The sequence below is a fragment of the Antechinus flavipes genome, chromosome X, assembly GCF_016432865.1.
Source record: "Antechinus flavipes isolate AdamAnt ecotype Samford, QLD, Australia chromosome X, AdamAnt_v2, whole genome shotgun sequence".
In the NCBI taxonomy this organism is placed as follows: domain Eukaryota; kingdom Metazoa; phylum Chordata; class Mammalia; order Dasyuromorphia; family Dasyuridae; genus Antechinus; species Antechinus flavipes.
In genome coordinates this window covers 75,739,386-75,748,902 of record NC_067404.1, presented here as the reverse complement: position 1 = coordinate 75,748,902, position 9,517 = coordinate 75,739,386, and the positions used below count along the sequence as shown (strand labels likewise).

Sequence of the window (9,517 nt, the reverse complement as noted above, 5' to 3'; positions counted from 1 at the left end):
CTAGATGGAACTTGCAAGGGGTGTGTTGTGCATGGTGCCGGGCTGTCCCGGCACATCTGTGCCCCTGTGACATCCATCAATGTCCTTTGATTCCTTCAAAAATCAAGGAGACTCACCTCTTTCAGGAAGCCTCTCTGGATGAACTCTAAACTCCCAGCATCCACTCTTGCTCTGTTGCTTCTTGCTTACTTTTAAGCTGCTTTCTGGCTTGTCTCTTTTAAAAGGCAATGAGTTCCTCAAGAAGATTGATAATGTCCATATTTCGGGGATCTTTCTGATCCTCTAATGCCTAATGACAACAGCTCAGATTTATATAGTGCCTTAAGGTCAACAAAATATTTATATATATATATATATATATATATATATATATATATATATATATATATACACACACACACACACTACTTCATTTCACCTTCTCAACAATTCTATGGGGTAACAATTAGTTATTATTCCTATTCTATTCCTATTCTACAGACAGGGAAACTAGAGTTTAGGGAAGTCACCTGGCTTGCTGACATCCCCATAGCTAGAAAGCCTCCCCTGTCCTCTTTCTGCTTGCCTAAGACAAACAGATCGGTAAGTTCATTGGAGAATTAGGCTTTTCGTGAAGAGAAATCTAGTTGAAAGCCATAAGGGACCTTTATCACTGCAGTCCCCAAACTGTCAACCTCCCCCAGAGCCTTGATCCAGTAAGGCCTGGTTCCTCTCTCCCCACTTCCCACTTGCATTTCCAGTGCCTCCTTCCCTCCATTCCCAGCAGCAGCAGCTCAATGTCTTCTCCCCCTCTTTTCACTTGTACTCCACCCATACCCCAACACACACACATACATGAGAGAGAAGGAGAAAGAGAGAGAGAAGGAGAAAAAGAGGAGAGAGAGAAGGAAAAGAAACAGAAAGAGACAGAGAGAAGAGAAAGAGAAGAAAGAGACAGAATGAGAAAGAGGGAGAGGAGAGATAAAAGGAGAGAGGAAAGAGAGAAAGAGGAGACAAAAAACAGAGAGAGAGAAGAGAGAGGGAAAAACAGAGAGAGAGGGAAGGAGAGAGGGGAGAGATAAATATAGAGAGAAGAGAGAGAAGGAGAGAGAGAGCAAGAGAGAGAAGAATAGAAAGGAGAGAAAGAGAGAGAGAGAGGAAAAAGATAAAGAGAAGTAGATAGAGAGGAGAAAGAGGAGAGAGAAGGAGAGAGAAACAGAGAGAAAGAGGAGAGAGATAAATATAGAGAGAAGGGAGAGAGAAAAGGAGAGAGGAGACAGACAGGAGAGAGGGGGAGAGAGACAGAAACAGGAGAGAGAAATAGAAAGGAGAGAGAGGAGAAAGATAAAGAAAAGTAGAAAGAGGAAAAAGAGAGAGAGGAGAGAAATAAAGAGAAGGAGATAGAAAGAGAGAAGGAGAGGGAGAGAAGGAGAGAGTCAAGGAGACAGAAATAAAGAACAAAAGAGGAGATAGAGAGAGAGAAGGAGAGACAGAAAGAGAGAGAGAGGAGACAGAGAGAAGGAGAGAGAGCAAAAAAAAAAAGGAGAAAAAGAAGACACAGAGAGAAGACAGAAGCAGAGAGAGAAGGAAATAGAAAGAAAGAGAAGAGGAGAGAGAGAACAAAAGAGAGAGAGAGCAAGAGAGAGAGGAGAGGAGAGAAAGAAAGATAGAAGGAAATAGAAAAAGAAAAGGAGAGATTGAGGAGAAAGAGAAACAGAGAAAGTGGAGAGAGAGAACAGAGAGAGAGAAGAGAGAAATATATAGAAAAAGAAGGAAAGAGAAATAGAGAGAGAAGGAGAGAGTAAGAAAGAGAAGAAGAGAGAGGAGAGAGAGAAGGTAGGAGACAGGAGAGAAAGAGAAGACAGAGGAGAGACAGAAGGAAATACAAAGAGAAAAGGAGAGTGAGGAGAAAAAGAGAAACAGAGAGAAGAGAGAGAAAAATATAAAGAGGAGAGAGAAAATAGAGAAGGAGAGAGGAAGAGAGAGAAGGAAATAGAAAAAAGGACAGAAAGAGGAGAAAGAAAGAGAGAGAGAAAGAAAGAACAGAGAGAAGAGAAATATATAGAAAAAGAGAAGGAAAGAGAGAAATAGAGAGAGGAGGAGAGAAACAGAAAGAGGAGAGAGAATATAAGAAAAAAGGAGAGAGAAGAGAGAGAAGGACAGACAGTAAGAGAAAGAAGAAGAGAGAGGAGAGAGAGAAGATAGGAGACACAGAGGAGAGAGAGTAAAAGAGAGGAGAGAGAAGGAAATTGAAAGAGAAAAGGAATGAGAAGAAAGAGAGAGAAAGAGGAGAGAGAACAGAGAGAGGAGAGAGAAAAATAGAAAGAGAGAGGAAGAGAAAGAGAAGTAGAGAAAGAGAGAGGAAGAGAAAAAGAAGAGATAGAGAGTGAAAGAAAAAAGTAGAGACAGAGACAGAGTAAAGGGGAGGGGGGAAGGAAAGCAGGAGAGAGAGAAAGAAAGGAGAGAGAGAAAAAGAGGAGAAAAGAAGATAGAAAGAGAGAGAAAGAGGAAAGTGAGAGACAGAGACAGAGAAAGAGAAAGCAAAAAAGGGGAGCATATTCACTTTTTCTCTTTTCCTCCTTCCTCGCTGACATATAGCCACCAGATCTGGGACTTTGGCTCAGCTTCTCAGGCCTCATCCTGTCTCCCACCTCCGAGGGTACAAGGGCAAGGGCAAGACTGTCACGGGCACATTCTGGGATCCATTCCCACCATTTACCTGCGAGAACACAAGAGGAAATAATCAACTCTAAAGAAATAGCTCAAGCCCAGACCAGGAACAGTGAGCTGGGCTTTTTCTCCTTCAGGCCCATTCTGGGCCTCTTGCGGCAACTCTCACTCTTGCAGGGCGTGAACAAAGGGACCAGTCCCGAATCTCTAATTTCTTTCTTAACCTGCCAATGAATCTGAAGAGATCCAGGTTTTCCGGACCTCAGTTTCCACACCCCTAAAATGAGAATCAACATTATCTCCATTGTAGGAATAACGTAAGGCTTTAGTGGAGCAAGCTATAAAGTGCTGGGAGGCCTTTGGAAGCAAAGTGCTACAGAAATTCAGGCAGTCTGGTATGCCTCAAGGGATTACTGTAGGAAACAAAAATATCTCCCTACCTTCCCCCTGGAGAACAGAGTCTGGGTACCATATGACAATTCAGTAATCATGCAGATATTTTCTAGATTCTCTTGAAGTAGGCTCTGGCCTGATCACATCATACTCCCTTCCCCAAGAACTTTCAATGGCTCCCCATTAACTTTGGAAGGAAATAGACTCCTCACCTCAGCCTGGCATTTCAAACCCCTCGTCACATGGCTCTAAGTTGATTCCATATAACTTCCCTTATTATACTCTACACTCCGGGCAAACCAGACCTCATGTGGTTCACTGAACTCAGCACGTTTTTGCACGAGTATCTCTCTCCTTTGTTTTTAAACAGAGAAACCTGAAGGTCATGTAACCTTTTTGGCATCCCCCAGGGTCACAGGATGGCAGATGACTAACTGGAAGGGACCCTAGAACCCATCTAGTCCAAACTCCTTAATCGATAATATGAATTAACTCATAGCCAGAGAAGGAAAGTGACTTGGCCAGTGTCAAAGAGAGAAAGTGACAGAAGGAGGATTTAACCCCAGAGTCAGTAAGTGACCTTTTCACTTCTCCATAGTGAACATCAACCATTGGACCAGCTTTATGTAATACAGATTATTGAGACACATAAGGCTGTGCTCCCTCTCTTCCCCTCCCAGACATTTGGGCTTGACAAGTGCTTGTGTCAGCTTTTTGAAGTTTTTCTGCCTCAATCGATCAACCAACATGTATTAAGCATCTGCTACGTGCCCAATACTGGGCTAAGTTCACACTGGCACTACACATTTCTTACTCCTTTCATCTACTCATACATTTTGAGTTGAAAGAGCTATAGGAGACCATCTGGTTCAGATACATACACACACACACACACACACACACACACACACACACACACACACACACACACACATACTCACATCCCTTTTACTGTTAGAAAACTGAGGCCCAGACAGGTTAAGTCATTTGCCCAATCTCCTACTGGTAGTCCAAACATCCAGGATGTGAATTCAGGGCCTCTGACTCCCAATTCACCATCACTGCCACTACAGCATGCTAGCCTCTAGCAAGCAGATCAAGAGTCTCCCCCTGTGGTACCCCCTCTCCTAGCCACCCGATTTGCTGCTGTTTCTACTCTGCCATGAGCCGGAAAGCAGACAATCAAACCTGGTACAAGTATCTCTGTTTGGCAACGAGAGTTATTGAGGCCTTGAGTGAGGGACTGAGTGTTTCTACTTCAAGTGGAATGAATGAGCATAATGATAAGTGGAACACTAAGTGCACAGACCCTGGGAACCTCCTTTTAGCTGCTGCCGTGGAACAGTTCAGCACTCCCTGCCAAATCTGTGGCAGGCTTCCAGAGCGTTAAGGTTACGTGAGAATTCTATTGTGGGGATTTTATCAATACCGTGGTCATGTGTCTATAATGACACGGGCATCACAATGGCCAGGAGTTCGATCGTGTTAACAGGCTATGTATCGGGGAGGCTGGGACCTGTTCGCAAAAATTAACTGGCATCCATCTGGAACTACCCAACTGGCCCCACCGAGTTCACTGGCTGATCATGTGGAAGTGTGCAAATCCCTTAGGTACAGGAGGCTCATGGGAACACAGAGCAGCTAGAGAGGGGACCTGACAGTCCAACTTCACCTTATCCCACAGATGAAGAAACTGCAGCCCACAATCAACACCCAGTAAGTGTCTGAAGTAGGATTTGAACCCAAACCCAAGACCCCCACCCATGCTGCCTTCCCTTTGAGCTTTGGTTTTTAGGTAGAGAGAACCAGCAAGCCCCCAGAGCAGGGAGAATTCTTCCTGTTTCCTAAGTGACATCATTTGATAGGTTGCATTGCTCTGCTTATCACAAATCAGAGCAATCTGGAGATTTCTTATTCTTTCAGACATCCTTCGAAGTGACTTGGCACTCCCGTTCGTTCTGAACATCTCCAAGTAGCTCTTGGCGAAAGCTGCGATGATTATTATTAATTTTGTGAGGGAAGACCCTGCAAATGGGAGTATAGCCTAAAACCTGTTTGTGACAGATAAATGTGTGTGACCTGACCTGAGGAACAATCCGCACATCCTGGTCTCTGTCCCCAACGTGATCTCAAACTCTGCTTTTTCTCACTTGCTCCTGCAGGAGGAAGAGGTCATCCGAGAGAGTCGATTCTATTTCCGGGGCTATGGCCTGGGCCACTGCCTGCAGGTCAGGGATGGAGGTCCCATGGAAGGCCCAGGTATTTATAGCACCTCACCCCCAGTCCCTCTCCTGAGGGAGGGGGAGATGGTACGGAAGCACTACGTGGACAGGGCCAAACGAATCGATACCATCTCCCGTGCGATCTTCCCCTTCACGTTCCTCATCTTCAATATCTTTTACTGGGTTGTCTACAAAGTTCTGCGATCAGAGGACATCCACCAAGCACCATGATAAGAGCAGGGGACTCCCGAGGAAGCCTCCAGGGGGGGAGTGAGGCTGTCACCCTCCTTCGGCCTGCATCAGAACTTGGACAGTTTCTTGACCTCCCATCCAGAGTACCCAACTTCCAGCCTCCCAGCTACATGGGTGTATGCTGCTGTTGCATGGTGACAAAAGTGGCTGTACATCTAGAGAAGGCTTATCTATTCAAATCCAACCAAGCTCCGACCTCACTCATGCTATCCTAAAGTTAGGGTCTGCCATTTTCCTGGGGCTTCTTTCTCTTCCAAAGACTCATCTTCCAACACTCCATTAAGGGGGTTACTCAGGTCCCTGATGCTAAAAACCATAGGTTTGGTCATTTCAGCCCAGTCTACCTTCACTCCAGCATGGCCTCATAGGGATGCTGTGCCCTCTTCTTATCACCTGAACGTGGAGCATCCTACCCATTCAAAAGCATGGAAACTTAACAGTGTGTCCATCCATATTTGCTGCCTTTCATGGCCAAACACACACACACACACACACACACACACACACACACACACACACACATTCAAAGGAGCAGAGAGTCTCTGAGGCTATAGAAGGCAGGGAAGCTGACCATCCTTCCACGACCCATTCAGCACAGAGTACGACTGGAAAGCCTTGGATCCAACTAGGGGAATCAGCTGAGAGGTTTTCACAAGCATTAGAGAACCTGATACTGGGCATGAATGGGGGAGAGGGCCTTTAGACTTCTGGAAAAATCAGATCTTGACAAGCCAGAGAGACCTCATCATTTAATACTCCTGAGGTCTCCTAGTCCTGGGAACCCTTGGCTGTTCCTGAAGGCCTTTATCCCTTAAGAACCCAGCACAGTGGCGATAGCTTGGGGTTGCCTAAAAAGTGATGCTATGTTTTGAAAGGAACTGCTTGATCTTACACAGTGACCCTCAGAACCTTGCCTAAGAAACCAGGCCTGAACCACTGTGTGCCTGAAATTCTAGGAATTGTGGGAAACAGAGACTGTCCTTGCATAGTTTTGTGTTTGCTTTTTTCCTTCCAAACCCCAGACTCTTTGATATCCAGAACTCTCCTCCCTTATGCCGACTTCACCAAAAGATACACCTGGCCTCTTGGCTGCTGACTTCATCTCCTGCTGTTGGTGATGAGTTAAGACCTTAAGATCATGCACTCCTTTTGGCAATTAGTTCACAGCAATACTCCAACCCTGTCTTGGGCAGAGAGACGGCCAAGGCTCCCAAGCAGGAAGGGAACGCGATGGTCGCTAAGCTATGCCAACAGGATCGTGTCAACCTGCAGGAGTGGGAGCACTTGGGGGTCCCCTGATCTAGTGGCCATGCTTCCTATTCTCTGCCTCCCAACACACACACATACACACACACACACACACACACACACACACACACACACACGATGAAGTATACAGGGTTATATTTCTGCTGCCTCCTTATCAGCCCACATGGTAGCATGAGTCCAGCATCTTGGCGTCTACAACACGTGCAAAACTGTGAGCTGATTATCATGGGAAGTGCTGCTAAGACACTGGCTGGAAGAGGTGAGCTTGATAAATCTTCCTTGTCATTTTTTTGGGCATAATCGATTGGGTTTTTTGGAATGCCACATACACCCTCTCTTTACTACCATGTTCGATTTCCAAAGTCAATAAACCTCAAAGTCAAATCCAGTGCCGGGCTCCCATTCTCCCCTGGTCCAATCAGGTTGTCTGTTTCTTTCCGTGTGGTGCTACAGGGGCCTCTCTTCCAGCATGGCAGCAAGTCCTGGGGGGCTAGAGTTCCGGACTCGGTTGGAGTATGGAAGACCTGAATTTGAATTCTACTACACTAGCTCTGTGACTACGGGCAAGTTGCTTAGCTCCTTTTAGCCTTAGTTTCCCCATCTGTAACATGGAGATAAAAATAAACCCTACTTTCCAAGCTGTCCCGAAGAACGACTGGGGTCATTTTTGCCCGGCACTCAGAAAACACTAAAGTGAGCTATTATTATCCCTTCTCTCAGTTCTAAGCCATCAAGGATGGCTGGCTCAGAACTCCCGGGCAATGGGTAATCAGTCAGATTTCTCCTTTGGCATATAATGGCCAATGAGCCAGTAGGAAAGGGTTGAATGAGGGGGTAGAGAAACAGTTTTCCCCTTTCTGCCCAGGTAGTGAGCAGAAGTCAATGAGACCACACAAGGAAAATCTCTTTTGAAAAGACTTCGAGATCACCCCTTTGACAATCTTCACCATGGGTCCGATGGGGTGTCAGGCTGCCACAGCCCGAGGGCACGGGGAGGGGAGAGGCACTATGGAGATGAGCTGATTCAACAGAGCAGTACTTGTTAGAGATCTGGTCCAGATGGGCCAACTGCACAAATCTGCCCTGTTGGAAGTCTTGGAGAACAATGCTCTGGAGACAGCAATAGCCCTGAGCCATGGCGCCTGCCCAACTGGGAACCGGCTCGGGCAATCAGCTGGTACTAGAAGGCCAGAGAAGTCAAAGTACAGGCCACCAGAATGACCCAAGGGAGTTAACAAAGTGACACAGAGGCTAGCCTCCCTCAGAGGGCAGTTGGGGAGGGAGTAGAGAACAAACGATCTCAATTGTTCCACTCACACTAGATCAGCTCCACCACCGCCCCCCTCTCCTTCACCCAGAAGCACTCTAGAGGAGACACATGGTGGAAGAATCTAGGCCATATGGCTTTTGCTCCCTTCCCCCACCACATGCCCCTCCACATACAAACTGAAGTTTTCCATGGCTCCTTGGGGCTTTTCCTCCTCTTTGGGCAAGTCTGATACCTGGCTCTCAGGTCTTGCACACTTTCCTTGGATACCCTCAGTTTCCCAGTCACTACATACCCAGATGAATTGGCAAAAGTGATATGAGAGACCCCTGTGAGGTCAGTTTCCTCGCCACCCATGTACGTGCAATACTGACTCCTCAGAAGGGAGCACACACAGAAAAGCCGAGTTTTAAAAGAACACACTTTTAAAGAGGGGAAAAAACTTCCTATGCTAATAAAGTGTTTATGTTTTCATTAATTCAATGTTAATATTTAATGCAAGTTTAATATTTCATATGTTTTTCCTTCCCTAGAGAAGGTTTCATTCTTCCGATTGTTTGAACTTGCAGTCTTTAAATCTCCTCCCCAGATGCCCTCAGTCCTTCTTTTCACCCTCCTTCCCCCGCTCTGCTCCAAGCAGCTCTTCCTCATCCAGAGTCCCAGTGCTGTCAAGGGAAAGTTCTTAAATGGGAGACAGAACTTGAGGACTGAAAGCTACTGCTTCTTACCTCCAGTTCCACTCAAGTCTAGTCAACTAACTCAACGAGACTAAGGTGAGAAGCCAAACGCAGGCTCCAGGAGATGCCCCACTCTTGCTAAGTCACTTAAAGGCTGAAATCCTGCCCAGAAGTGGCTATTCTAAATGCCCGAAGACTCGGGTCCTACGATGCCCGAGCTTGTCTGTCCCCAATGTCACTCCAAGGACACTGGAGAGCCTTAATTTTTGTTTCAGTCTAAGTCTACTCTGGAGTAGAGGCCTACTCAAGCTGATGACAGACAGAGGACTCAGCCTTAGCAGCCTCCAAAGAGTTCATAAAGCAAGTGCTTGGAGCCCTGCCTTAATGGACCAGACCTATTCTGTGAGTTTCCTGATGGCAGGAATTGTCTTGTATACTTTATACCCCTCCTTCCCACAGTTCTGATGACAGGGTTTGGCATAATGAACATTCGATTATTTCAACTGAAGGAACACTGAACATGTTCCAACTAAGTTAGCTATAAAGCAAATTTCTGTTAAATGAATCCTTCTCTTCTCTCCCTCCCCTACTTTCAGTCAGATGCCTTTTCAGGAATATATATATATATATATAATATGTAATATATATAATATATATATTATAATAAAATCATATGCAAAAAGGCTGAGAATCAAACACTTCAAGGAAAAGAATAACTTTTTCCTAAGATCTCAATGGCATGCAAAACAACAATTTTCCTTCACCATACCCCAAATCAAGCAAAAGCG

The 9,517-nt window shown here is 45.7% G+C and overlaps 1 long non-coding RNA gene across 1 annotated transcript in view; it reads right to left on the bottom strand.

Moving 5' to 3' along the window:
• Positions 1-5: 5 nt before the first annotated feature.
• LOC127542619 (uncharacterized) overlaps positions 6-9,517 on the bottom strand; it is a 33,732-nt gene continuing 24,220 nt past the window's right edge. Inside the window, exons 3-4 of the long non-coding RNA XR_007948766.1 lie at positions 2,543-2,698; positions 6-289 (exon numbers count right to left, since the gene is read on the bottom strand). This is a non-coding gene — a long non-coding RNA (uncharacterized LOC127542619). The remainder of the gene's footprint in view (positions 290-2,542; positions 2,699-9,517) is intronic.